Raw genomic sequence first — 19,057 nt, 5'->3', positions numbered from 1 at the left:
GCCGGACAGTTTGCCAGAACCTCTTTGGAGCCGATCGATAGTCTTTCTCCATGGCCTCACCAAACTCCTCCCACGCCCGAGATTTTGCCTCGGCAACTGCCACTGCTGCACCCCGCTTGGCTATCCGGTACCTGTCCGCTGCCTCCGGAGACCCACAGACCAGCCACGCCCTGTAGGCCTCCTTCTTCAGCCTGACGGCTCCCCGAACCTCTGGTGTCCACCAGCGGGTACGGGGGTTGCCACCACGACTGGCACCGGCCACCTTACGACCACAGCTAGCAACAGCCGCCTCGACAATCACAGAGTGGAACAAGGCCCACTCGGACTCAATGTCCCCCACTGCTCTCGGGACGTGGTCAAAGCTCTGCCGGAGGTGGGAGTTGAAGACCGTCTTGACAGGTTCTTCTGCCAGGCATTCCCAGCAGACCCTCACTATGCGTTTGGGTCTGCCAGGTCTACGCGGCATGTTCCCTTGCCATCTGATCCAACTCACCACCAGGTGGTGATCAGTTGACAGCTCCGCCCCTCTCTTCACTCGGGTGTCCAAAACATACGGCCGCAGGTCAGATGATACGACTACAAAATCTATCATCGACCTGTGACCTAGGCTGCCCTGGTACCAAGTGTACCGATGGGCATCCTTATGTTCGAACATGGTGTTCGTTATGGCCAAACTGCGGCTTGCACAGAAGTCCAATAACAAAACACCGCTCGAGTTCTGATCAGGTGGGCCGTTCCTCCCAATCACACCCCTCCAGGTCAAGCTGTCATTGCCCACGTGAGCATTGAAGTCCCCCAGCAGGACAATGGAGTCCCCTGATGGAGCACTATCTAGCACTCGTCCCAGGGACTCCAAAAAGGGTGGGTACTCTGAACTGATATTTGGCCCATAAGCACAAACAACAGTCAGGACCCGTTCCCCGACCCGAAGGCGCAAGGACGCTACCCTCTTGTCCCCCGGGGTAAACCCCAACACACAGGCAGAGAGTCTCGGGGCTAACAAAAAGCCAACCCCAGCCCTCCGCCTCTCACCCGGAGCAACTCCAGCAAAGTAGAGTGTCCAACCCCTCTCCAGGTCTCGGGTTCCAGAGCCAATGCAATGTGTCGAGGTGAGTCCGACTATATCTAGCCGGTACCGCTCAACCTCTGCCACAAGCTCCGGCTCCTTCCCCGCCAGCGAGGTGACGTTCCATGTCCCAAAAACTAGTTTTCTTGTCCGGGGATTGGACCGCCAAGGCTCCCGCCTTGGTCTGCCACCCGATTCACATTGCACCGGACCCTTCATGTTCCTCCTGTGGGTGGTGGGTCCACAGTTGGACGAGCCCATGTATCCGGTTCGGGCTGGGCCCGGCCGGGCCCCATGGGCGAAAGCCCGGCCACCAGGCGCTCGCTCACGGGCCCCAACCCCAGGCCTGGCTCCAGGGTGGGACCCCGGTAACCCTCCGGGCCGGGTACTCCGACTCTTCGTTTTCACCGCCATGAAAGATCCTTTGAACCGTTCTTTGTCTCATCCTTCACCTAAGACCAATTTGTCATGGGAGACCCTACCAGGGGCACTAAGTGCCCCAGACAACATAGCTCCTAGGATCATTAGGGCACTCAAACTCCTCCACCACGATAAGGTGACGGTTCAAGGAGGAGCACATTTACAATTGTCTTACAAATTATTCTTTACCTCTACTGAGAACAGGTTTTAATGGTCGACAAAGTACATTGTGATAACAGTGAACTTGACAGTCAGAATGGCCGAGCGGTCCAAGGCGCTGCGTTCAGGTCGCAGTCTCTTCTGGAGGCGTGGGTTCGAATCCCACTTCTGACATCAGTTCATCAAAGGATATTTTCTGATTATAGTGAAATAATGGTTCTATCGTTTAGGGTGAAAATTTGCTACAAATCCATAGTTTTAAAATCTTAAGCCAGGCAAATCTCTGAACATTTACAATTGTCTTACAAATTATTCTTTACCTCTACTGAGAACAGGTTTTAATGATCGACAAAGTACATTGTAATAACAGTGAACTTGACAGTCAGAATGGCCGAGCGGTCTAAGGCACTGCGTTCAGGTCGCAGTCTCTTCTGGAGGCGTGGGTTCGAATCCCACTTCTGACATCTGTTCATCAAAAGACCTCTTCTGATTATAGTGAAAGAATGGCTCTATCATTTAGGGTCACAATTTGCTACTAATCCGTAGTTTAAAAATCTTATGCAAGGCAAATCTGTGAACGTTTACGATCGTCTAACAAATTATTATGTACCTCTACTGAGAACAGGTTTTAATGACGAACAAAGTACATTGTAATAACAGTGAACTTGACAGTCAGAATGGCCGAGCGGTCCAAGGCGCTGCGTTCAGGTCGCAGTCTCTTCTGGAGGCGTGGGTTCGAATCCCACTTCTGACATCTGTTCATCAAAAGACATATTCTGATTATAGTGAAAGAATGGCTCTATCGTTTAGGGTCACAATTTGCTACAAATCCATAGTTTAAAAATCTTAAGCAAGGCAAATCTGTGAACGTTTACGATCGTTTTACAAATAATTCTGTACCTCAACTGAGAACAGGTTTTAATGACGAACAAAGTACATTGTAATAACAATGAACTCAAGAGTCTGAATGGCCGAGCGGTCCAAGGCGCTGCGTTTAGGTCGCAGTCTCTTCTGGAGGCGTGGGTTCGAATCCCACTTCTGACATTAGTTCATCAAAAGACCTCTTCTGATTATAGTGAAAGAATGGCTCTATCGTTTAGGGTCACAATTTGCTACAAATCCGTAGTTTAAAAATATTAAGCAAGGCAAATCTGTGAACGTATACGATCGTTTTACAAATTATTTTGTACCTCTACTGAGAACAGGTTTTAATGACGAACAAAGTACATTGTGATAACAATGAACTTAAGAGTCAGAATGGCCGAGTGGTCCAAGGCGCTGCGTTCAGGTCGCAGTCTCTTCTGGAGGCGTGGGTTCGAATCCCACTTCTGACATCAGTTCATCAAAGGATATTTTCTGATTATAGTGAAATAATGGTTCTATCGTTTAGGGTGAAAATTTGCTACAAATCCATAGTTTTAAAATCTTAAGCCAGGCAAATCTCTGAACATTTACAATTGTCTTACAAATTATTCTTTACCTCTACTGAGAACAGGTTTTAATGATCGACAAAGAACATTGTAACAACAGTGAACTTGACAGTCAGAATGGCCGAGCGGTCCAAGGCGCTGCGTTCAGGTCGCAGTCTCTTCTGGAGGCGTGGGATCGAATCTCACTTCTGACATCTGTTCATCAAAAGACCTCTTCTGATTATAGTGAAAGAATGGCTCTATCATCTAGGGTCACAATTTGCTACTAATCCGTAGTTTAAAAATCTTATGCAAGGCAAATCTGTGAACGTTTACAATCGTCTAACAAATTATTATGTACCTCTACTGAGAACAGGTTTTAATGACGAACAAAGTACATTGTGATAACAGTGAACTTGACAGTCAGAATGGCCGAGCGGTCCAAGGCGCTGCGTTCAGGTCGCAGTCTCTTCTGGAGGCGTGGGTTCGAATCCCACTTCTGACATCTGTTCATGTTAAGACATATTCTGATTATAGTGAAAGAATGGCTCTATCGTTTAGGGTCACAATTTGCTACAAATCCATAGTTTAAAAATCTTAAGCAAGGCAAATCTGTGAACATTTACGATCGTTTTACAAATAATTCTGTACCTCTACTGAGAACAGGTTTTAATGACGAACAAAGTACATTGTAATAATAATGAACTTAAGAGTCAGAATGGCCGAGCGGTCCAAGGCGCTGCGTTTAGGTCGCAGTCTCTTCTGGAGGCGTGGGTTCGAATCCCACATCTGACATTAGTTCATCAAAAGACCTCTTCTGATTATAGTGAAAGAATGGCTCTATCGTTTAGGGTCACAATTTGCTACAAAACCGTAGTTTAAAAATATTAAGCAAGGCAAATCTGTGAACGTTTACGATCGTTTTACAAATTATTCTGTACTTCTACTGAGAACAGGTTTTAATGACGAACAAAGTACATTGTCATAACAATGAACTTGAGGGTCAGAATGGCCCAGCGGTCCAAGGCGTTACGTTCAGGTCACAGTTTCTTCTGGAGGCATGGGTTCAAATCCCACTTCTGACATCTGTTCATCAAAAGACATATTATGATTATAGTGAAAGAATGGCTCAATCGTTTAGGGTTACAATTTGATACGAATCCAAACTTTAAAAATCTTAAGCAAGGGAAATCTGTGAATGTTTACGATTGTCTTACAAATTTTTCTGTACCGCTACTGAGAACAGGTTTTAATGACGAACAAAGTACATTGTAATAACAGTGAACTTGACTGTCAGAATGGCTGAGCGGTCCAAGGCGCTGTGTTCAGGTCGCAGTCTCTTCTGGAGGCGTGGGTTCGAATCCCACTTCTGACATCTGTTCATCAAAAGACCTCTTCTGATTATAGTGAAAGAATGGCTCTATCATTTAGGGTCACAATTTGCTACTAATCCGTAGTTTAAAAATCTTATGCAAGGCAAATCTGTGAACGTTTACGATCGTCTAAAAAATTATTATGTACATCTACTGAGAACAGGTTTTAACGATCAACAAAGTACATTGTAATAACAAGGAACTTGACAGTCAGAATGGCCGAGCGGCCCAAGGCACTGCGTTCAGGTCGCAGTCTCTTCTGGAGGCGTGGGTTCGAATCCCACTTCTGACATCTGTTCATCAAAGGATGTTTTCTGATAATAGTTAAAGAATGGCTCTATCGTTTAGGGTCACAATTTGCTACAAATCCATAGTTTAAAAATCTTAAGCAAGGCAAATCTGTGAACGTTTACGATCGTTTTACAAATAATTCTCTACCTCTACGGAGAACAGGTTTTAATGACGAACAAAGTACATTGTAATAACAGTGAACTTGACAGTCAGAATGGCTGAGCGGTCCAAGGCGCTGCGTTCAGGTCGCAGTCTCTTCTGGAGGCGTGGGTTCGTATCCCACTTCTGACATCTGTTCATCAAAAGACATATTCTGATTATAGTAAAAGGATGGCTCTATCATTTAGGCTCACACTTTGCTACGAATCCGTAGTTTAAAAATCTTTAGCAAGGCAAATCTGTGAACGTTTACGATCGTCATACAAATTATAATGTACCTCTACTGTGAACATGTTTTAACGATCAACAAAGTACATTGTAATAAAATTGAACTTGAGAGTCAGAATGCCCGAGCGGTCCAAGGCGCTGCGTTCAGGTCACAGTCTCTTCTGGAGGCTTGGGTTCGAATCCCACTTCTCACATCTCTTCATCAAATGACGTTTTCTGATTATAGTGAAAGAATGGCTCTATCGTTTAGGGTCACAATTTGCTACAAATCCATAGTTTAAAAATCATAAGCAAGGCAAATCTGTGAAAGTTTACGATCGTTTTACAAATAATTCTGTACCTCTACTGAGAACAGGTTTTAATGACGAACAAAGTACATTGTAATAACAATGAACTCAAGAGTCAGAATGGCCGAGCGGTCCAAGGCGCTGCGTTTAGGTCGCAGTCTCTTCTGGAGGCGTGGGTTCGAATCCCACTTCTGACATTAGTTCATCAAAAGACCTCTTCTGATTATAGTGAAAGAATGGCTCTATCGTTTAGGGTCACAATTTGCTACAAATCCGTAGTTTAAAAATATTAAGCAAGGCAAATCTGTGAACGTATACGATCGTTTTACAAATTATTCTGTACCTCTACTGAGAACAGGTTTTAATGACGAACAAAGTACATTGTGATAACAATGAACTTAAGAGTCAGAATGGCCGAGTGGTCCAAGGCGCTGTGTTCAGGTCACAGTTTCTTCTGGAGGCGTGGGTTCGAATCCCACTTCTGACATCAGTTCATCAAAGGATATTTTCTGATTATAGTGAAATAATGGTTCTATCGTTTAGGGTGAAAATTTGCAACAAATCCATAGTTTTAAAATCTTAAGCCAGGCAAATCTCTGAACATTTACAATTGTCTTACAAATTATTCTTTACCTCTACTGAGAACAGGTTTTAATGATCGACAAAGTACATTGTAATAACAGTGAACTTGACAGTCAGAATGGCCGAGCGGTCTAAGGCGCTGCGTTCAGGTCGTAGTCTCTTCTGGAGGCGTGGGTTCGAATCCCACTTCTGACATCTGTTCATCAAAAGACCTCTTCTGATTATAGTGAAAGAATGGCTCTATCATTTAGGGTCACAATTTGCTACTAATCCGTAGTTTAAAAATCTTATGCAAGGCAAATCTGTGAACGTTTACGATCGTCTAACAAATTATTATGTACCTCTACTGAGAACAGGTTTTAATGACGAACAAAGTACATTGTAATAACAGTGAACTTGACAGTCAGAATGGCCGAGCGGTCCAAGGCGCTGCGTTCAGGTCGCAGTCTCTTCTGGAGGCGTGGGTTCGAATCCCACTTCTGACATCTGTTCATCAAAAGACATATTCTGATTATAGTGAAAGAATGGCTCTATCGTTTAGGGTCACAATTTGCTACAAGTCCATAGTTTAAAAATCTTAAGCAAGGCAAATCTGTGAACGTTTACGATCGTTTTACAAATAATTCTGTACCTCTACTGAGAACAGGTTTTAATGACGAACAAAGTACATTGTAATAACAATGAACTCAAGAGTCAGAATGGCCGAGCGGTCCAAGGCGCTGCGTTTAGGTCGCAGTCTCTTCTGGAGGCGTGGGTTCGAATCCCACTTCTGACATTAGTTCATCAAAAGACCTCTTCTGATTATAGTGAAAGAATGGCTCTATCGTTTAGGGTCACAATTTGCTACAAATCCGTAGTTTAAAAATATTAAGCAAGGCAAATCTGTGAACGTATACGATCGTTTTACAAATTATTCTGTACCTCCACTGAGAACAGGTTTTAATGACGAACAAAGTACATTGTGATAACAATGAACTTAAGAGTCAGAATGGCCGAGTGGTCCAAGGCGCTGCGTTCAGGTCGCAGTCTCTTCTGGAGGCGTGGGTTCGAATCCCACTTCTGACATCAGTTCATCAAAGGATATTTTCTGATTATAGTGAAATAATGGTTCTATCGTTTAGGGTGAAAATTTGCTACAAATCCATAGTTTTAAAATCTTAAGCCAGGCAAATCTCTGAACATTTACAATTGTCTTACAAATTATTCTTTACCTCTACTGAGAACAGGTTTTAATGATCGACAAAGAACATTGTAATAACAGTGAACTTGACAGTCAGAATGGCCGAGCGGTCCAAGGCGCTGCGTTCAGGTCGCAGTCTCTTCTGGAGGCGTGGGATCGAATCTCACTTATGACATCTGTTCATCAAAAGACCTCTTCTGATTACAGTGAAAGAATGGCTCTATCATTTAGGGTCACAATTTGCTACTAATCCGTAGTTTAAAAATCTTATGCAAGGCAAATCTGTGAACGTTTACGATCGTCTAACAAATTATTATGTACCTCTACTGAGAACAGGTTTTAATGACGAACAAAGTACATTGTGATAACAGTGAACTTGACAGTCAGAATGGCCGAGCGGTCCAAGGCGCTGCGTTCAGGTCGCAGTCTCTTCTGGAGGCGTGGGTTCGAATCCCACTTCTGACATCTGTTCATGTTAAGACATATTCTGATTATAGTGAAAGAATGGCTCTATCGTTTAGGGTCACAATTTGCTACAAATCCATAGTTTAAAAATCTTAAGCAAGGCAAATCTGTGAACGTTTACGATCGTTTTACAAATAATTCTGTACCTCTACTGAGAACAGGTTTTAATGACGAACAAAGTACATTGTAATAATAATGAACTTAAGAGTCAGAATGGCCGAGCGGTCCAAGGCGCTGCGTTTAGGTCGCAGTCTCTTCTGGAGGCGTGGGTTCGAATCCCACTTCTGACATTAGTTCATCAAAAGACCTCTTCTGATTATAGTGAAAGAATGGCTCTATCGTTTAGGGTCACAATTTGCTACAAATCCGTAGTTTAAAAATATTAAGCAAGGCGAATCTGTGAACGTTTACGATCGTTTTACAAATTATTCTGTACTTCTACTGAGAACAGGTTTTAATGACGAACAAAGTACATTGTCATAACAATGAACTTGAGGGTCAGAATGGCCCAGCGGTCCAAGGCGTTACGTTCAGGTCACAGTTTCTTCTGGAGGCGTGGGTTCAAATCCCACTTCTGACATCTGTTCATCAAAAGACATATTCTGATTATAGTGAAAGAATGGCTCTATCGTTTAGGGTTACAATTTGATACGAATCCGAACTTTAAAAATCTTAAGCAAGGGAAATCTGTGAATGTTTACGATTGTCTTACAAAATTTTTCTGTACCGCTACTGAGAACAGGTTTTAATGACGAACAAAGTACATTGTAATAACAGTGAACTTGACAGTCAGAATGGCTGAGCGGTCCAAGGCGCTGTGTTCAGGTCGCAGTCTCTTCTGGAGGCGTGGGTTCGAATCCCACTTCTGACATCTGTTCATCAAAAGACCTCTTCTGATTATAGTGAAAGAATGGCTCTATCATTTAGGCTCACAATTTGCTACTAATCCGTAGTTTAAAAATCTTAAGCAAGGCAAATCTGTGAACGTTTACGATCGTTTTACAAATAATTCTGTACCTCTACTGAGAACAGGTTTTAATGACGAACAAAGTACATTGTAATAATAATGAACTTAAGAGTCAGAATGGCCGAGCGGTCCAAGGCGCTGCGTTTAGGTCGCAGTCTCTTCTGGAGGCGTGGGTTCGAATCCCACTTCTGACATTAGTTCATCAAAAGACCTCTTCTGATTATAGTGAAAGAATGGCTCTATCGTTTAGGGTCACAATTTGCTACAAATCCGTAGTTTAAAAATATTAAGCAAGGCGAATCTGTGAACGTTTACGATCGTTTTACAAATTATTCTGTACTTCTACTGAGAACAGGTTTTAATGACGAACAAAGTACATTGTCATAACAATGAACTTGAGGGTCAGAATGGCCCAGCGGTCCAAGGCGTTACGTTCAGGTCACAGTTTCTTCTGGAGGCGTGGGTTCAAATCCCACTTCTGACATCTGTTCATCAAAAGACATATTCTGATTATAGTGAAAGAATGGCTCTATCGTTTAGGGTTACAATTTGATACGAATCCGAACTTTAAAAATCTTAAGCAAGGGAAATCTGTGAATGTTTACGATTGTCTTACAAAATTTTTCTGTACCGCTACTGAGAACAGGTTTTAATGACGAACAAAGTACATTGTAATAACAGTGAACTTGACAGTCAGAATGGCTGAGCGGTCCAAGGCGCTGTGTTCAGGTCGCAGTCTCTTCTGGAGGCGTGGGTTCGAATCCCACTTCTGACATCTGTTCATCAAAAGACCTCTTCTGATTATAGTGAAAGAATGGCTCTATCATTTAGGCTCACAATTTGCTACTAATCCGTAGTTTAAAAATCTTATGCAAGGCAAATCTGTGAACGTTTACGATCGTCTAAAAAATTATTATGTACATCTACTGAGAACAGGTTTTAACGATCAACAAAGTACATTGTAATAACAAGGAACTTGACAGTCAGAATGGCCGAGCGGTCCAAGGCGCTGCGTTCAGGTCGCAGTCTCTTCTAGAGGCGTGGGTTCGAATCCCACTTCTGACATCTGTTCATCAAAGGATGTTTTCTGATAATAGTTAAAGAATGGCTCTATCGTTTAGGGTCACAATTTGCTACAAATCCATAGTTTAAAAATCTTAAGCAAGGCAAATCTGTGAACGTTTACGATCGTTTTACAAATAATTCTCTACCTCTACGGAGAACAGGTTTTAATGACGAACAAAGTACATTGTAATAACAGTGAACTTCACAGTCAGAATGGCTGAGCGGTCCAAGGCGCTGCATTCAGGTCGCAGTCTCTTCTGGAGGCGTGGGTTCGGATCCCACTTCTGACATCTGTTCATCAAAAGACATATTCTGATTATAGTAAAAGGATGGCTCTATCATTTAGGCTCACACTTTGCTACGAATCCGTAGTTTAAAAATCTTTAGCAAGGCAAATCTGTGAACGTTTACGATCGTCATACAAATTATAATGTACCTCTACTGTGAACATGTTTTAACGATCAACAAAGTACATTGTAATAAAATTGAACTTGAGAGTCAGAATGCCCGAGCGGTCCAAGGCGCTGCGTTCAGGTCACAGTCTCTTCTGGAGGCTTGGGTTCGAATCCCACTTCTCACATCTCTTCATCAAATGACGTTTTCTGATTATAGTGAATGAATGGCTCTATCGTTTAGGGTCACAATTTGCTACAAATCCATAGTTTAAAAATCATAAGCAAGGCAAATCTGTGAACGTTTACGATCGTTTTACAAATAATTCTGTACCTCTACTGAGAACAGGTTTTAATGACGAACAAAGTACATTGTAATAACAATGAACTCAAGAGTCAGAATGGCCGAGCGGTCCAAGGCGCTGCGTTTAGGTCGCAGTCTCTTCTGGAGGCGTGGGTTCGAATCCCACTTCTGACATTAGTTCATCAAAAGACCTCTTCTGATTATAGTGAAAGAATGGCTCTATCGTTTAGGGTCACAATTTGCTACAAATCCGTAGTTTAAAAATATTAAGCAAGGCAAATCTGTGAACGTATACGATCGTTTTACAAATTATTCTGTACCTCTACTGAGAACAGGTTTTAATGACGAACAAAGTACATTGTGATAACAATGAACTTAAGAGTCAGAATGGCCGAGTGGTCCAAGGCGCTGCGTTCAGGTCGCAGTCTCTTCTGGAGGCGTGGGTTCGAATCCCACTTCTGACATCAGTTCATCAAAGGATATTTTCTGATTATAGTGAAATAATGGTTCTATCGTTTAGGGTGAAAATTTGCTACAAATCCATAGTTTTAAAATCTTAAGCCAGGCAAATCTCTGAACATTTACAATTGTCTTACAAATTATTCTTTACCTCTACTGAGAACAGGTTTTAATGATCGAAAAAGAACATTGTAATAACAGTGAACTTGACAGTCAGAATGGCCGAGCGGTCCAAGGTGCTGCGTTCAGGTTGCAGTCTCTTCTGGAGGCGTGGGTTCGAATCCCACTTCTGACATCTGTTCATCAAAAGACCTCTTCTGATTATAGTGAAAGAATGGCTCTATCATTTAGGGTCACAATTTGCTACTAATCCGTAGTTTAAAAATCTTATGCAAGGCAAATCTGTGAACGTTTACGATCGTCTAACAAATTATTATGTACCTCTACTGAGAACAGGTTTTAATGACGAACAAAGTACATTGTGATAACAGTGAACTTGACAGTCAGAATGGCCGAGTGGTCCAAGGCGCTGCGTTCAGGTTGCAGTCTCTTCTGGAGGCGTGGGTTCGAATCTCACTTCTGACATCTGTTCATGTTAAGACATATTCTGATTATAGTGAAAGAATGGCTCTATCGTTTAGGGTCACAATTTGCTACAAATCCATAGTTTAAAAATCTTAAGCAAGGCAAATCTGTGAACGTTTACGATCGTTTTACAAATAATTCTGTACCTCTACTGAGAACAGGTTTTAATGACGAACAAAGTACATTGTAATAATAATGAACTTAAGAGTCAGAATGGCCGAGCGGTCCAAGGCGCTGCGTTTAGGTCGCAGTCTCTTCTGGAGGCGTGGGTTCGAATCCCACTTCTGACATTAGTTCATCAAAAGACCTCTTCTGATTATAGTGAAAGAATGGCTCTATCGTTTAGGGTCACAATTTGCTACAAATCCGTAGTTTAAAAATATTAAGCAAGGCAAATCTGTGAACGTTTACGATCGTTTTACAAATTATTCTGTACTTCTACTGAGAACAGGTTTTAATGACGAACAAAGTACATTGTCATAACAATGAACTTGAGGGTCAGAATGGCCCAGCGGTCCAAGGCGTTACGTTCAGGTCACAGTTTCTTCTGGAGGCGTGGGTTCAAATCCCACTTCTGACATCTGTTCATCAAAAGACATATTCTGATTATAGTGAAAGAATGGCTCTATCATTTAGGGTTACAATTTGATACGAATCCGAACTTTAAAAATCTTAAGCAAGGGAAATCTGTGAATGTTTACGATTGTCTTACAAATTTTTCTATACCGCTACTGAGAACAGGTTTTAATGACGAACAAAGTACATTGTAACAACAGTGAACTTGACAGTCAGAATGGCCGAGCGGTCCAAGGCGCTGTGTTCAGGTCACAGTCTCTTCTGGAGGCGTGGGTTCGAATCCCACTTCTGACATCTGTTCATCAAAAGACCTCTTCTGATTATAGTGAAAGAATGGCTCTATCATTTAGGGTCACAATTTGCTACTAATCCGTAGTTTAAAAATCTTATGCAAGGCAAATCTGTGAACGTTTACGATCGTCTAAAAAATTATTATGTACATCTACTGAGAACAGGTTTTAACGATCAACAAAGTACATTGTAATAACAAGGAACTTGACAGTCAGAATGGCCGAGCGGTCCAAGGCGCTGCGTTCAGGTCGCAGTCTCTTCTGGAGGCGTGGGTTCGAATCCCACTTCTGACATCTGTTCATGTTAAGAAATATTCTGATTATAGTGAAAGAATGGCTCTATCGTTTAGGGTCACAATTTGCTACAAATCCATAGTTTAAAAATCTTAAGCAAGGCAAATCTGTGAATGTTTACAATCGTTTTACAAAAAATTCTGTACCTCTACTGAGAACAGGTTTTAATGACGAACAAAGTACATTGTAATAACAATGAACTTAAGAGTCAGAATGGCCGAGCGGTCCAAGGAGCTGCGTTTAGGTCGCAGTCTCTTCTGGAGGCGTGGGTTCGAATCCCACTTCTGACATCAGTTCATCAAAGGATGGTTTCTGATTATAGTGAAAGAATGGCTCTATCGTTTAGGGTCACAATTTGCTACAAATCCGTAGTTTAAAAATATTAAGCAAGGCAAATCTGTGAACGTATACGATCGTTTTACAAATTATTCTGTACTTCTACTGAGAACAGTTTTTAATGACGAACAAAGTACACTGTCATAACAATGAACTTGAGGGTCAGAATGGCCCAGCGGTCCAAGGCATTACGTTCAGGTCACAGTTTCTTCTGGAGGCGTGGGTTCAAATCCCACTTCTGACATCTGTTCATCAAAAGACATATTCTGATTATAGTGAAAGAATGGCTCTATCGTTTAGGGTTGCAATTTGATACAAATCCGAAGTTTAAAAATCTTAAGCAAGGCAAATCTGTGAATGTTTACGATTGTCTTACAAATTTTTCTGTACCGCTACTGAGAACAGGTTTTAATGACGAACAAAGTACATTGTAATAACAGTGAACTTGACAGTCAGAATGGCCGAGCGGTCCAAGACGCTGCATTCAAGTCGCAGTCTCTTATGGAGGCGTGGGTTCGAATCCCACTTCTGACATCTGTTCATCCAAAGACATATTCTGATTATAGTAAAAGGATGGCTCTATCGTTTAGGCTCACACTTTGCTACGAATCTGTAGTTTCAAAATCTTTAGCAAGGCAAATCTGTGAACATTTACGATCGTCTTACAAATTATTCTTTACCTCTACTGTGAACATGTTTTAACGATCATCAAAGTACATTGTAATAACAATGAACTTGAGAGTCAGAATGGCCGAGCGGTCCAAGGCGCTGCGTTCAGGTCACAGTCTCTTCTGGAGGCGTGGGTTTCGAATCCCACTTCTCACATCTCTTCATCAAATGACGTTTTCTGATTATAGTGAAAGAATGGCTCTATCGTTTAGGGGCACAACTTGCTACAAATCCATGGTTTAAAAATCTTAAGCAAGGCAAATCTGTGAACGTTTACGATCGTTTTACAAATAATTCTGTACCTCTACTGAGAACAGGTTTTAATGACGAACAAAGTACATTGTAATAACAATGAACTTGACAGTCAGAATGGCCGAGCGGTCCAAGGCGCTGCGTTTAGGTCGCAGTCTCTTCTGGAGGCGTGGGTTCGAATCCCACTTCTGACATCAGTTCATCAAAGAATATTTTCTGATTATAGTGAAATAATGGTTCTATCGTTTAGGGTGAAAATTTGCTACAAATCCATAGTTTTAAAATCTTAAGCCAGGCAAATCTCTGAACATTTACAATTGTCTTACAAATTATTCTTTACCTCTACTGAGAACAGGTTTTAATGATCAACAAAGTACATTGTAATAACAGAGAACTTGACAGTCAGAATGGCCGAGCGGTCCAAGGCGCTGTGTTCAGGTCGCAGTTTCTTCTGGAGGCGTGGGTTCAAATCCCACTTCTGACATCTGTTCATCAAAAGACCTCTTCTGATTATAGTGAAAGAATGGCTCTATCATTTAGGGTCACAATTTGCTACTAATCCGTAGTTTAAAAATCTTATGCAAGGCAAATCTGTGAACGTTTACGATCGTCTAACAAATTATTATGTACCTCTACTGAGAACAGGTTTTAATGACGAACAAAGTACATTGTAATAACAGTGAACTTGACAGTCAGAATGGCCGAGCGGTCCAAGGCGCTGCGTTCAGGTCGCAGTCTCTTCTGGAGGCGTGGGTTCGAATCCCACTTCTGACATCTGTTCATGTTAAGACATATTCTGATTATAGTGAAAGAATGGCTCTATCGTTTAGGGTCACAATTTGCTACAAATCCATAGTTTAAAAATCTTAAGCAAGGCAAATCTGTGAACGTTTACGATCGTTTTACAAATAATTCTGTACCTCTACTGAGAACAGGTTTTAATGACGAACAAAGTACATTGTAATAACAATGAACTTAAGAGTCAGAATAGCCGAGCGGTCCAAGGCGCTGCGTTTAGGTCGCAGTCTCTTCTGGAGGCGTGGGTTCGAATCCCACTTCTGACATCAGTTCATCAAAGGATGGTTTCTGATTATAGTGAAAGAATGGCTCTATCGTTTAGGGTCACAATTTGCTACAAATCCGTAGTTTAAAAATATTAAGCAAGGCAAATCTGTGAACGTATACGATCGTTTTACAAATTATTCTGTACTTGTACTGAGAACAGTTTTTAATGACGAACAAAGTACACTGTCATAACAATGAACTTGAGGGTCAGAATGGCCCAGCGGTCCAAGGCGTTACGTTCAGGTCACAGTTTCTTCTGGAGGCGTGGGTTCAAATCCCACTTCTGACATCTGTTCATCAAAAGACATATTCTGATTATAGTGAAAGAATGGCTCTATCGTTTAGGGTTACAATTTGATACAAATCCGAAGTTTAAAAATCTTAAGCAAGGCAAATCTGTGAATGTTTACGATTGTCTTACAAATTTTTCTGTACCGCTACTGAGAACAGGTTTTAATGACGAACAAAGTACATTGTAATAACAGTGAACTTGACAGTTAGAATGGCCGAGCGGTCCAAGACGCTGCGTTCAGGTCGCAGTCTCTTATGGAGGCGTGGGTTCGAATCCCACTTCTGACATCTGTTCATCCAAAGACATATTCTGATTATAGTAAAAGGATGGCTCTATCGTTTAGGCTCACACTTTGCTACGAATCCGTAGTTTAAAAATCTTTAGCAAGGCAAATCTGTGAACGTTTACGATCGTCTTACAAATTATTATGTACCTCTACTGTGAACATGTTTTAACGATCAACAAAGTACATTGTAATAACAATGAACTTGAGAGTCAGAATGGCCGAGCGGTCCAAGGCGCTGCGTTCAGGTCACAGTCTCTTCTGGAGGCGTGGGTTCGAATCCCACTTCTGACATCTGTTCATCAAAGGATGTTTTCTGATTATAGTGAAAGAATGGCTCTATCGTTTAGAGGCACAATTTGCTACAAATCCATGGTTTAAAAATCTTAAGCAAGGCAAATCTGTGAACGTTTACGATCGTTTTACAAATAATTCTGTACCTCTACTGAGAACAGGTTTTAATGACGAACAAAGTACATTGTAATAACAATGAACTTGAGAGTCAGAATGGCCGAGCGGTCCAAGGCGCTGCGTTCAGGTCGCAGTCTCTTCTGGAGGCGTGGGTTCGAATCCAACTTCTGACATCTGTTCATCAAAAGACATATTCTGATTATAGTGAAAGAATAGCTCTATCGTTTAGGGTCACAATTTGCTACAAATCCATAGTTTAAAAATCTTAAGCAAGGCAAATCTGTGAACGTTTACGATCGTTTTACAAATAATTCTGTACCTCTACTGAGAACAGGTTTTAATGACGAACAAAGTACATTGTGATAACAATGGACTTAAGAGTCAGAATGGCCGAGCTGTCCAAGGCGCTGCGTTCAGGTCGCAGTCTCTTCTGGAGGCGTGGGTTCGAATCCCACTTCTGACATCAGTTCATCAAAGGATATTTTCTGATTATAGTGAAATAATGGTTCTATCGTTTAGGGTGAAAATTTGCTACAAATCCATAGTTTTAAAATCTTAAGCCAGGCAAATCTCTGAACATTTACAATTGTCTTACAAATTATTCTTTACCTCTACTGAGAACAGGTTTTAATGATCGACAAAGTACATTGTAATAACAGTGAACTTGACAGTCAGAATGACCGAGCGGTCCAAGGCGCTGCGTTCAGGTCGCAGTCTCTTCTGGAGGCGTGGGTTCGTATCCCCCTTCTGACATCTGTTCATCAAAAGACCTCTTCTGATTATAGTGAAAGAATGGCTCTATCATTTAGGGTCACAATTTGCTACTAATCCGTAGTTTAAAAATCTTATGCAAGGCAAATCTGTGAACGTTTACGATCGTCTAACAAATTATTATGTACCTCTACTGAGAACAGGTTTTAATGACGAACAAAGTACATTGTAATAACAGTGAACTTGACAGTCAGAATGGCCGAGCGGTCCAAGGCGCTGCGTTCAGGTCGCAGTCTCTTCTGGAGGCGTGGGTTCGAATCCCACTTCTGACATCTGTTCATGTTAAGACATATTCTGATTATAGTGAAAGAATGGCTCTATCGTTTAGGGTCACAATTTGCTACAAATCCATAGTTTAAAAATCTTAAGCAAGGCAAATCTGTGAACGTTTACGATCGTTTTACAAATAATTCTGTTCCTCTACTGAGAACAGGTTTTAATGACGAACAAAGTACATTGTAATAACAATGAACTTAAGAGTCAGAATGGCCGAGCGGTCCAAGGCGCTGTGTTTAGGTCGCAGTCTCTTCTGGAGGCGTGGGTTCGAATCCCACTTCTGACATCAGTTTATCAAAGGATGTTTTCTGATTATAGTGAAAGAATAGCTCTATCGTTTAGGGTCACAATTTGCTACAAATCCGTCGTTTAAAAATATTAAGCAAGGCAAATCTGTGAACGTATACGATCGTTTTACAAATTATTCTGTACTTCTACTGAGAACAGGTTTAAATGACGAACAAAGTACATTGTCATAACAATGAACTTGAGGGTCAGAATGGCCCAGCGGTCCAAGGCGTTACGTTCAGGTCACAGTTTCTTCTGGAGGCGTGGGTTCAAATCCCACTTCTGACATCTGTTCATCAAAAGACATATTCTGATTATAGTGAAAGAATAGCTCTATCGTTTAGGGTTACAATTTGATACGAGTCCAAAGTTTAAAAATCTTAAGCAAGGCAAATCTGTGAATGTTTACGATTGTCTTACAAATTTTTCTGTACCGCTACTGAGAACAGGTTTTAATGACGAACAAAGTACATTGTAATAACAGTGAACTTGACAGTCAGAATGGCCAAGCGGTCCAAGACGCTGCGTTCAGGTCGCAGTCTCTTCTGGAGGCGTGGGTTCGAATCCCACTTCTGACATCTGTTCATCAAAAGACATATTCTGATTATAGTAAAAGGATGGCTCTATCATTTAGGCTCACACTTTGCTACGAATCCGTAGTTTAAAAATCTTTAGCAAGGCAAATCTGTGAACGTTTACGATCGTCTTACAAATTATTATGTACCTCTACTGTGAACATGTTTTAACGATCAACAAAGTACATTGTAATAAAATTGAACTTGAGAGTCAGAAAGGCCGAGCGGTCCAAGGCGCTGCGTTCAGGTCGCAGTCTCTTCTGGAGGCGTGGGTTCGAATCCCACTTCTGACATCTCTTCATCAAATGACGTTTTCTGATTATAGTGAAAGAATGGCTCTATCATTTAGGGGCACAATTTGCTACAAATCCATGGTTTAAAAATCTTAAGCAAGGCAAATCTGTGAACGTTTACGATCGTTTTACAAATAATTCTGTACCTCTACTGAGAACAGGTTTTAATGACGAACAAAGTACATTGTAATAACAATGAAATTGACAGTCAGAATGGCCGAGCAGTCCAAGGCGCTGCGTTTAGGTCGCAGTCTCTTCTGGAGGCGTGGGTTCGAATCCCACTTCTGACATCTGTTCATCAAAAGACCTCTTCTGATTATAGTGAAAGAATGGCTCTATCGTTTAGGGTTACAATTTGATAAGAATCCGAAGTTTAAAAATCTTAAGCAAGGCAAATCTGTCAATGTTTACGATTGTCTTACAAACTTTTCTGTACCGCTACTGAGAACAGGTTTTAATGACGAACAAAGTACATTGTAATAACAGTGAACTTGACAGTCAGAATGGCCGAGCGGTCCAAGGCACTGCGTTTAGGTCGCAGTCTCTTCTGGAGGCGTGGGTTCGAATCCCACTTCTGACATCTGTTTATCCAAAGACATATTCTGATTATAGTAAAAGGATGGCTCTATCGTTTAGGCTCACACTTTGCTACGAATCCGTAGTTTAAAAATCTTTAGCAAGGCAAATCTGTGAACGTTTACGATCGTCTTACAAATTATTATGTACCTCTACTGTGAACATGTTTTAACGATCAACAAAGTACATTGTAATAACAATGAACTTGAGAGTCAGAATGGCCGAGCGGTCCAAGGCGCTGCGTTCAGGTCACAGTCTCTTCTGGAGGCGTGGGTTCGAATCCCACTTCTGACATCTGTTCATCAAAGGATGTTTTCTGATTATAGTGAAAGAATGGCTCTATCGTTTAGAGGCACAATTTGCTACAAATCCATGGTTTAAAAATCTTAAGCAAGGCAAATCTGTGAACGTTTACGATC

General features: G+C 41.5%; 1 protein-coding gene and 35 non-coding genes across 36 annotated transcripts in view; 35 read left to right on the top strand and 1 right to left on the bottom strand.

The window, feature by feature from the left end:
* mapk11 (mitogen-activated protein kinase 11) overlaps positions 1-19,057 on the bottom strand; it is a 183,631-nt gene that overhangs the window by 113,754 nt on the left and 50,820 nt on the right. The gene's annotated exons all lie outside the window — the stretch shown is intronic.
* Positions 1,737-1,819, top strand: trnal-cag (transfer RNA leucine (anticodon CAG)). Its single transcript has one exon. It is a non-coding gene; the product is annotated as a tRNA-Leu (tRNA).
* Positions 2,027-2,109, top strand: trnal-cag (transfer RNA leucine (anticodon CAG)). The gene has a single exon. It is a non-coding gene; the product is annotated as a tRNA-Leu (tRNA).
* Positions 2,317-2,399, top strand: trnal-cag (transfer RNA leucine (anticodon CAG)). Its single transcript has one exon. It is a non-coding gene; the product is annotated as a tRNA-Leu (tRNA).
* trnal-uag (transfer RNA leucine (anticodon UAG)) lies at positions 2,607-2,689 on the top strand. Its single transcript has one exon. It is a non-coding gene; the product is annotated as a tRNA-Leu (tRNA).
* Positions 2,897-2,979, top strand: trnal-cag (transfer RNA leucine (anticodon CAG)). Its single transcript has one exon. It is a non-coding gene; the product is annotated as a tRNA-Leu (tRNA).
* On the top strand, positions 3,477-3,559 carry trnal-cag (transfer RNA leucine (anticodon CAG)). Its single transcript has one exon. It is a non-coding gene; the product is annotated as a tRNA-Leu (tRNA).
* On the top strand, positions 3,767-3,849 carry trnal-uag (transfer RNA leucine (anticodon UAG)). The gene has a single exon. It is a non-coding gene; the product is annotated as a tRNA-Leu (tRNA).
* Positions 4,347-4,429, top strand: trnal-cag (transfer RNA leucine (anticodon CAG)). Its single transcript has one exon. It is a non-coding gene; the product is annotated as a tRNA-Leu (tRNA).
* Positions 4,637-4,719, top strand: trnal-cag (transfer RNA leucine (anticodon CAG)). The gene has a single exon. It is a non-coding gene; the product is annotated as a tRNA-Leu (tRNA).
* Positions 5,507-5,589, top strand: trnal-uag (transfer RNA leucine (anticodon UAG)). The gene has a single exon. It is a non-coding gene; the product is annotated as a tRNA-Leu (tRNA).
* On the top strand, positions 5,797-5,879 carry trnal-cag (transfer RNA leucine (anticodon CAG)). Its single transcript has one exon. It is a non-coding gene; the product is annotated as a tRNA-Leu (tRNA).
* Positions 6,087-6,169, top strand: trnal-cag (transfer RNA leucine (anticodon CAG)). Its single transcript has one exon. It is a non-coding gene; the product is annotated as a tRNA-Leu (tRNA).
* Positions 6,377-6,459, top strand: trnal-cag (transfer RNA leucine (anticodon CAG)). Its single transcript has one exon. It is a non-coding gene; the product is annotated as a tRNA-Leu (tRNA).
* On the top strand, positions 6,667-6,749 carry trnal-uag (transfer RNA leucine (anticodon UAG)). Its single transcript has one exon. It is a non-coding gene; the product is annotated as a tRNA-Leu (tRNA).
* Positions 6,957-7,039, top strand: trnal-cag (transfer RNA leucine (anticodon CAG)). Its single transcript has one exon. It is a non-coding gene; the product is annotated as a tRNA-Leu (tRNA).
* Positions 7,537-7,619, top strand: trnal-cag (transfer RNA leucine (anticodon CAG)). Its single transcript has one exon. It is a non-coding gene; the product is annotated as a tRNA-Leu (tRNA).
* On the top strand, positions 7,827-7,909 carry trnal-uag (transfer RNA leucine (anticodon UAG)). Its single transcript has one exon. It is a non-coding gene; the product is annotated as a tRNA-Leu (tRNA).
* Positions 8,408-8,490, top strand: trnal-cag (transfer RNA leucine (anticodon CAG)). Its single transcript has one exon. It is a non-coding gene; the product is annotated as a tRNA-Leu (tRNA).
* Positions 8,698-8,780, top strand: trnal-uag (transfer RNA leucine (anticodon UAG)). Its single transcript has one exon. It is a non-coding gene; the product is annotated as a tRNA-Leu (tRNA).
* On the top strand, positions 9,279-9,361 carry trnal-cag (transfer RNA leucine (anticodon CAG)). The gene has a single exon. It is a non-coding gene; the product is annotated as a tRNA-Leu (tRNA).
* Positions 9,569-9,651, top strand: trnal-cag (transfer RNA leucine (anticodon CAG)). The gene has a single exon. It is a non-coding gene; the product is annotated as a tRNA-Leu (tRNA).
* trnal-uag (transfer RNA leucine (anticodon UAG)) lies at positions 10,439-10,521 on the top strand. The gene has a single exon. It is a non-coding gene; the product is annotated as a tRNA-Leu (tRNA).
* On the top strand, positions 10,729-10,811 carry trnal-cag (transfer RNA leucine (anticodon CAG)). Its single transcript has one exon. It is a non-coding gene; the product is annotated as a tRNA-Leu (tRNA).
* trnal-uag (transfer RNA leucine (anticodon UAG)) lies at positions 11,599-11,681 on the top strand. The gene has a single exon. It is a non-coding gene; the product is annotated as a tRNA-Leu (tRNA).
* Positions 12,179-12,261, top strand: trnal-cag (transfer RNA leucine (anticodon CAG)). The gene has a single exon. It is a non-coding gene; the product is annotated as a tRNA-Leu (tRNA).
* On the top strand, positions 12,469-12,551 carry trnal-cag (transfer RNA leucine (anticodon CAG)). Its single transcript has one exon. It is a non-coding gene; the product is annotated as a tRNA-Leu (tRNA).
* Positions 12,759-12,841, top strand: trnal-uag (transfer RNA leucine (anticodon UAG)). Its single transcript has one exon. It is a non-coding gene; the product is annotated as a tRNA-Leu (tRNA).
* trnal-uag (transfer RNA leucine (anticodon UAG)) lies at positions 13,920-14,002 on the top strand. The gene has a single exon. It is a non-coding gene; the product is annotated as a tRNA-Leu (tRNA).
* Positions 14,210-14,292, top strand: trnal-cag (transfer RNA leucine (anticodon CAG)). The gene has a single exon. It is a non-coding gene; the product is annotated as a tRNA-Leu (tRNA).
* On the top strand, positions 14,500-14,582 carry trnal-cag (transfer RNA leucine (anticodon CAG)). Its single transcript has one exon. It is a non-coding gene; the product is annotated as a tRNA-Leu (tRNA).
* Positions 14,790-14,872, top strand: trnal-uag (transfer RNA leucine (anticodon UAG)). Its single transcript has one exon. It is a non-coding gene; the product is annotated as a tRNA-Leu (tRNA).
* Positions 16,820-16,902, top strand: trnal-cag (transfer RNA leucine (anticodon CAG)). Its single transcript has one exon. It is a non-coding gene; the product is annotated as a tRNA-Leu (tRNA).
* On the top strand, positions 17,110-17,192 carry trnal-uag (transfer RNA leucine (anticodon UAG)). The gene has a single exon. It is a non-coding gene; the product is annotated as a tRNA-Leu (tRNA).
* Positions 18,270-18,352, top strand: trnal-uag (transfer RNA leucine (anticodon UAG)). Its single transcript has one exon. It is a non-coding gene; the product is annotated as a tRNA-Leu (tRNA).
* On the top strand, positions 18,560-18,642 carry trnal-uag (transfer RNA leucine (anticodon UAG)). Its single transcript has one exon. It is a non-coding gene; the product is annotated as a tRNA-Leu (tRNA).

Source organism: Nothobranchius furzeri, chromosome 1 (genome assembly GCF_043380555.1).
Source record: "Nothobranchius furzeri strain GRZ-AD chromosome 1, NfurGRZ-RIMD1, whole genome shotgun sequence".
NCBI classification, from domain to species: Eukaryota; Metazoa; Chordata; class Actinopteri; order Cyprinodontiformes; family Nothobranchiidae; genus Nothobranchius; species Nothobranchius furzeri.
This window is presented reverse-complemented; position numbering and strand designations above follow the sequence as displayed.